Source organism: Salvia hispanica, chromosome 2, assembly GCF_029641045.1.
Source record: "Salvia hispanica isolate PSC_SH4W2 chromosome 2, Shi_PSC_v1, whole genome shotgun sequence".
In the NCBI taxonomy this organism is placed as follows: Eukaryota; Viridiplantae; Streptophyta; class Magnoliopsida; order Lamiales; family Lamiaceae; genus Salvia; species Salvia hispanica.
The window spans coordinates 48,692,909-48,701,067 of record NC_142693.1 but is presented as its reverse complement, the minus strand read 5'-3'; the positions used below and the strand labels follow the sequence as shown (position 1 = coordinate 48,701,067).

Below are 8,159 nucleotides of genomic sequence, written 5' to 3'. Positions count from 1 at the left end.
CATTTTAAAAGAATGCCCACCTCAAAAGCTAAAGCTCCTTCCGAAATTCCTTAACTTGGTCCTAGATGACGTTCGAAGACGTCCCTTTAGGAAATAAAATGATACTTAATTAGATTTTTGAGATATCCATTAAGCTTAAACATGGATGCATCCTAAGTGCGTGGTCATTTTATTCCTTTTTCTTAAATTCATAAAAAGTCCTTGAGCACTAAAATAAATCTTGCGATTTAGTTTGGTATGGAGGTCTACCAATTATTCGCTTAACGACAGAGCGTTGCCTCCTATGTATTTTATTCAAGCACTAAAATGGACTCGAGGTCTTTTCATCATTTCGTACCATAACTTATTCGAGCGTAAATACTAAAGTCCGGGAATTAAATTTATCATCGTGGAAATAATTTAGCGGGCCATTACTTAACCTCAATTATTTGATTGAGCAACATAAGTGGGCTCATGATTTAATTAGGCTAAAGCAAACTCCCATTTTATTTTAATTATTAGCCCAACTTCTTAGATTATTAAAGAATTAGTCCATTCTTTAGAATAAACCTTAGCCCATGCATTTAATTAATAGAGGCCCAAGAAGAGGCCCAAAATACTCCCTTTCCCCCAATTCTATCGACCTCTCTCTCTCAGAAATCACAAGACAAAATCCCTAAATTGGAGAATTGAAATCCCCAACTTCTTCCCCCTTCTTCCTCTCGGCGGAGACGCCGCCTCACCTGGTCGCCGGATCGCCGCCGGCTTCAGCTCCTCGGCGGCACGGAGTCGCCGACGGTTGGTGCCAGCGAGTCTCGCCGTCGCGCGAGGTTTCGGAAACGGCGCCTCTATCCAACGCCGCCATCCGCCTCCGGCGGCGTCCCTCTCTGTCTTGCTCACTCCACCGCCGCTGCTGCCCGCGCGGCGGCTCGCCGTCGCAGCCTTCCATCTATCTCTCCCTCTGGTTCCTCCGCGACGCGGCTGTTGTCCGAGAGCTTGGAAGCTGCTCGTCGCGGCCTCCCATTGCCGTCGCCGACGCTGCTAAAATCTGCTTTTCAGACCAGCGCCGGCGCTGCCGCCTTCTCGCAGCCCTCCGTCGTTGTCCAGATCGGGCAGCTCAAGCACAAATTCCTTTAAAGCTAAGTTCTTTTCACTTCCTTCATTCCTTAGCATTTTGTTTAAAAATTCTGGGCAGTAGCTATGTGATTAAAGACTTTATTGTGGAGCTTAACTCACTGGAATGAGCTTGAAAAGATTATCTTGCTATGTTAAATGTTGTTTCTTCGATTCTAAGAGTTGGAGTTCTACTGGGGCTTTACAAATCTGCAGTTATCCTATAAGTTTGGTTAAGAAACGTTGGTCTCTTGATTATTAAAGCTCGTTACTTGCTGTGAGGCTGGATTTAGTATGGTTAACACTTGTGCTATGTGGTGATTGATCTAAACATGATGCAGATAAGGTGTTGGGGTGTTGAGGTGTTTACCTCTTGATGTAATGAAGGGGTGAGGCTGCCCTTGTTGCTGCTTGAGATCAGCTCCTAAGGCACCAAGCTTTCTAACTCTCTCTGAAATTTGCTGGTTATTTGAGAAGTGTGGGAGGGAGTTCGAATATGGTGTGGAGGCCCTTGCTTTATAGGCTGATTTTGTGTACCTTAGGGGAGTTAATGAGGCTGACTTTGGTTGGTTTATTGCCCAGCATATCTCTTGTTCTTGATCCCAAAGCAGCCTTTTACATGACACATTTTGGTGCTACTTGGAGTACTAGAGTTTGACTAATTAATTTAGCTTGTTCTCACATGCTCTCATAGTACTTTGTTTCATAACTTCATTTGTTTGCAAGTTGCAGGCAATCTCTCACTTCCTTGATCTCCACTACTCTTGTTTGAAGGAACTTGGTGTTTTGCTAAGGACAAAGGGCTTCTCATATACTTATTTTGGTGGTTTGTGTGGCTAGGAAAAGCTGATGTGCAGGCTGTTTTGGAGGTTAGTGCAAGGCAGATTTGGCTTTCCACATTTGGGTAGGTCCTTAGTCCTTTATCACTAAGGTAGGATTGTCTCAATTCCTTAAACTAAACTCCATTTAACCTCCTGTCCCTAGCTGAAACTTAAGGCTCTTATCTCATTTTGCAGGTGGGTCACCTTGGCTGTTTGATGTTCGCGGGCTCGGCCCGTCGTTCGGCCGGTGGGTTGCTCAAACGGGCCACGATTTGGGCCTGAGGAGGAAGGCCCGAATAGCATCTAAATTTTATTTTCTTTGTTTTCGTTCCTCGAAGCCTTGATCCACATATTGTAGTATTTTTGACATTAGTTGTTCGTCTGTTGTATTAGAAATGTTATTCGAAAATTTCATGATATTCTACAAATGTAAATTTCCAACTTCTTAGTTCAATTGATTACTTAGCTTTTACTTGTAACTAAAGGCTTTTAAAAGTTCACAACAAAAGCTCGAGTTTCAAAACTTCTTCATGAACGGGGAACTTCACATCTATATATATAAAAAAACAACGAGGGAAAAGAAAAGTAAGGGTGCGGGTATTACAAACGTCATGGCTCGTTTTATTAAACTAGGATGAATTTAACTCCAGACACTGTTTAAATTGTTTTGATAGCCTTAAAGAATATTGAGACTGGTAGTTTTCTACTTTTAAAAGTGGGAGCTAATTTTTTGTCTCATAGAATATTCATAATTGGAATAAAGGTAATGTTTGATAGAGTTAAAAGGGTGCACACCCTAGAATGAAAGAAGTGATGAATTGCACACTTTCTAAGACTCTAGTAACATTAAAAGACATTTCCAAGTTAGCTATTAAAATTAGAATTATTTTTAGATTTCCAAAGAAAGTATTTCTAAAGATCACAACAAATGATTAAATAAATGAACTCTTGGAATTTATGACTATAAAACAAAGAATGCAATCATTCAGTTTTATTTTGTCATAAGGACTAGTTTCCAATTAGTCATTGTGATAAGGTAATTATGTTCATACATAAATTTACATCACAAATTATATAGCAAGGATAATATCAAGTTAAGTTGGGATTATATAATTAAAGTTTTGGGAATCATATTTGACATGATTAAAACTTTATATATTGATATAAGTATTCTACTTTAATTAGTAGGAATTCAGAAGGATCAAATAGTGGATTTTGATAGAGGAATATGTATAAGTGCACTTGAGAAAGGCACATAAAATTATTCCACTGGATCAAAGGGCCTAGAAAATATTTTGATCAAATAATCGTGCTCCTAAGCAAGAATTAAGGTTATAAATTACAAGTATATTTTCCTTTTATGTACTCTAGCAAACTATGTTGGTAGATTCTTTTCTAAGAATTATAGTTTTGAGTAGATAGTGGCCAAAGCCTGCTATGAGTATAAGTGTGAGAAAATGTATGTGTGAATGTGTAGCACAAGGCCAACAAAGCGGTAGGTATACTCGAAAGCATTCTTTGAGTATAAGTGGGAGATTGTTGGGGTTTGTATACTAAAAGATGCTTCGAGCCTACATGCCTTTGTATAGTCAGCTTGTGCATGTATACGAGAAACGCCACGTTCACTTGTTTACCTAATTATGAGAATAAATCATATAATATAATGGTTTATTATTGAAATATGATAAACAAGTCTAAGGCTTTTTACTAAGAAGGTCAAGTAGGGAAATTCGATGAATCCCCTTATGAGTTTTCCAATAGGGGACTTGGCCAGATCTAATAAGAAGAAAAACGTGTTCACAACCTAGATAGGCTTTAGCTACCTATTGGTACGGTTGCGGTGTTTGTGATAATTCTCTCTCACCTAAGACGAGATTAGTAACACCGATGTGGTAAAGCACTGAAAGGATCTAATACGAAATGTATTTTTTATTGCTATCTACTGTAAGAATATATTTCAGAAAGTTTAGTATTTTCTATTCTATGATATTAATATCAATATTGTTTATCCAGTCATACGCCACTTTGACTTTTCAATATATGAGAGTTTGTATGTAACTCAAGTTCATGATATCTTGGGTGGTAGTAATTGAATAACATGAAGGTATTGAAATATTATTTTATAGAATTCGCGTGCCCAGTGTGGTATGATTAAATTCCCTAAAGGGTGATCCCCAAGAGGTGTTTGAAAAATGAATTTATTATTCAGAAAACTGCGCAGTTGGAATTTATTCCACGAATAATAAATAAAGTTTCAAACTAGAAAACTCTTTGGAGAATTAATTTAATTCTAGTCACATAGCAGACAAAAGAATTAAATTGACGGATCAAGATAATCTTAAACGCGGGAAATATTATAAAATAAAATGGACCCAAGTTATTTGTAATTTGGTGATTTAGGTTGGAGATCAATATTATTCTTTAGTGGAACAAAATAATATTCCATTGATAATATATTAAATCATGGGTCATTTGATTTAATTAGTTAATTATCTATTGGGTGAGCCCAACACCTAAATCATTCCATGGATCCCCTTACTAGCCCAACAAGTCTATTATAAATAGTGAGGAGTATGGAAAACCCCAGTACACCACACATTACACAACACACTTCTAACCCTAACCCTAGGAGGCAAAAATCGGCGCCTCCCTCCTTCTCTCTCTTGGTCTCAATTTTTATGCCTAGCACGTGGGAGAATTAGAGTTTTGATTATTGATCTTGATCTATCCTAATTCATAGGATTAGATCGAGATAATCTCATGGTTTGTGATTGATTTTCCTAGATCTCTTCAAAGCTATTTGTTGATTACCCAAGATCCGCCTACACGGATGGATGATCAAGGACAAGGGAATAGTACGGAAGATTCGTGGTCGATAAACCAAGGATCTCCGGGTGGTGCAGTGATGCAATTTTTATTAGCACTAAATAAACCTGCAAGTATACAGAGTATATATAGTATAGCCAAAAGTCAGTACCGGATATCGAACACGGGGAAGGCAAACACAAAATGTCTATCCTCTACTAAGACTCAATTACTATCAGGAAAAGCAAGTAGGTTTTAGAATTTTTTTGAAAACTAGAAACAATAAAAATCATATAACAACTAAATGCAAATAAAACACGGAGATAAGCGATAGAGATAAGGGAATCCCAGGGATGTGCGTTCACAGTTATGGTTATACAAATTCCAACTACAATACCCTAGCATAGTTTATACTTTGAAAGGACGAGTCACCTAGCTTATGCTCATGCGATACAAACGTTGATTACAAAATTAGGGTTGTCAATCCTAACACGTAATTCCAAAAAGCTCCTAAGACCCTTGAAAAGTCCTCACTCTCAATTAACAGTGCCGTTCTAAGGGAAGCTAACTGTAGCGTCTACTAAGTGAATCTAACTCGCTAGAACCCTATCATAGTTATGAAGCAAGCTATATTAAATCATACATGATTGTGTCACTCAATCATGCAACATCAGAACTACTTAGGGAAGAAACAAAGTAAAAACAAAACGGATATTAAATAGAAAAATGAATTTGTATAACCAAAGGCGTTACTAACACATCCCTAGAATCCTATGAGTTTAGTTACACATGATGAAATAAGCTAAACACAAAGATTGAAGGGAAGACAATTTGAACATAAAACTAAAGTAAATAAAACTCGTAGGTTGAATCCTTGTCGTTCTTGATGTTCTTGAAATCCTTCTCCAACTCCTTGCCCAAATGAAGTACTCTAGCTCCTTATCTCTATGAATTATTTTGCAAGTAGAAACTCTCTCTTTTGATGAAACTTGAGGTATTATTTATAGGGGAAAGCCAATCCTTGTTGTAGAAGGAAAAGATCTCCAAAATATGGTAAATCTGGGCGTAATTCTAGGGTTTCTCGGATTCGCCGCCTTTCTTCGGCGGGCCGCCGCACCTCGGCCGGCGGTCGCCGCATTGGACTCCAGAGAGTCTGTTCCCTCGGCGGCGGACCGCCGCACGACTTCCGGCGGTCGTCGGACGAGACTTCTCTTCCAAGCGTATTTTTCCGAGGCGGACCGCTGCATTGATCTGTCCGCCGGGCACCGGCGGTCGCCGCACACATCCGCGGCGGTCGCCGGTCGCCTTCTGACTCCAGATTTCCAGACTTTGCGTTTTGGCTCCCTTTTTCGGCTCAATTATGCACGTTTCTCACAAAACACGTCAAAATACCAAAATAGACAAAATATGCAAATAACGGACGTGTAGAGTGACTTTGACATAAAAAACGGACCAAATAATGGCCTTAAAATAGTGCAAAATCCGAGCGTATCAACTCCCCCAAACTTACATTTTTGTTTGTCCTCGAACAAAACAATAAAGACACAAGAATAGGCGTACGGAATGCACAAGGACTAGACGTCATAATTGCCTCAAAATATGAAAGAACAGATTACGCATGTATTAACGCAATCAAATCAAGCAAGGCTTATTAGTGCACTTTCAAAGATGGGAAGTGTTTTCTCACTCTCGAAGTGTATGAATGTAATGTGTATATAAGCACTCAAATCATGCATCATGCAAAGTTTACCATAGGCTTGCTCAAAGTCTAATCCCTCCTCTACTAGATGTGATTAAGCATCAAAAGTCTGAAAGGTCTTTATCTTTGGTTGTAATGTAGGCTCTTTGGTAGGTGAGGAATATTTGGCTAAAAATTGACTAAAAATAAAATATCCCAAGTAGAGTTAAAGTATTTTATTTTCTTTTCACAACCTTTCACACCTTTTTTTTTCTTTTTCTCCTCCCTTTTTTTTTTCTTTTCTTACACCACCTTTCATTTCTTTTCTAAGATCAAGCACATATTTGGAATTTTTCTCAATTTCACAACTTGTACTTTCTTTACATTAAGCACACTACTTTTATACTTTCACCTTATCTCTCCAATTCCTTTACAATAAGATAGTAAAACTAACTAACCCAAGGAATTGTCCCCATTATGTTGGCTTCCAAAGAATAGGCTTAAAGGCTCAAAATTGGCTCCAAAGGGAAAAATTTTCAAATTTGAGAGGGTCAAAACTTTTGGATAAAAGTAGGCTAGAAAAGATGGCCAATCATCTTCCTAAATCAACTTAAACACTATGTAAACTTAGGCAAGACTAGGAGTAAGTTCTAGAAACAAATACATGAATGCAGATAAATCACACAAGAATGAAATTTAGGCTCAAATTCTCACAAGGTATAAAACATGAATCAAGGCGAACAAACAATTCACTAATTATGCACATTTTCACCAAACCATCAAATCAAAACGTTAAGCCACACTTAAACATAGATGGAATGTAATATCATTGACAACTCGGTCTAAAGTGTGTCCCTAAGCATGCGTGTTTCTAAGTTCTTTATGTTAAGTTCACAACATGGATTCAAGAAAACATTTTTAGAACACTAAATTTTAGAACTCGGTCTAAAGTGTGTCCCTAAGCATGCGTGTTTCTAAGTTCTTTATGTTAAGTTCTAGAAACAAATACATGAATGCAGATAAATCACACAAGAATGAAATTTAGGCTCAAATTCTCACAAGGTATAAAACATGAATCAAGGCGAACAAACAATTCACTAATTATGCACCTTTTCACCAAACCATCAAATCAAAATGTTAAGCCACACTTAAACATAGATGGAATGTAATATCATTAGCAACTCGGTCTAAAGTGTGTCCCTAAGCATGCGTGTTTCTAAGTTCTTTATGTTAAGTTCACGACATGGATTCAAGAAAACATTTTTAGAACACAAAATTCTCCTACGGGATTTTGAAAAACAAAAACAAAATCTTTAAAACAAAAAGAAAATTCCTAAAACAAAAACCTAAACTCACGGTCCACCACTTCATCCCCCCAAACTTATTTACAACAAAGTGTAAAATAAGTTTGTAGAGTTGGTAGGGACGTGAGTAAACTACTGAAAAAAAACGTACCTTGAAAAATTTCGCGTCGAGGTTTGACTGGGCGAAAATCGAAAAATTTTAAAAAGTCGCGCTGGAAATTGCGCCCAGGTGGCGGCCCGCCGCGACATGGCCGGCGGTCGCCGCGCAACAACAGATTGTTCCAGCGAGCAGGTGGCGGACCGCCGCAGCACATGCGGCGGTCGCCACGAAGAGTTTAGAACCTGCGAAAAATTTTCAACGCACAAAAATTAAACTAAAACAAAAAAAAAACTTAAAATTAAAGCAAAAATTGTCAAAAACAAGGGTGGGTTGCCTTCCAACAAGCGCTCTTTTAAAGT

General features: G+C 38.1%; 1 long non-coding RNA gene across 1 annotated transcript; it reads left to right on the top strand.

The window, feature by feature from the left end:
- The first annotated feature begins 626 nt into the window (after window positions 1-626).
- LOC148932586 (uncharacterized) lies at window positions 627-2,367 on the top strand. Its single transcript, XR_016135246.1, has 2 exons — window positions 627-2,023; window positions 2,109-2,367. It is a non-coding gene; the product is annotated as an uncharacterized LOC148932586 (long non-coding RNA).
- Window positions 2,368-8,159: the final 5,792 nt, after the last annotated feature.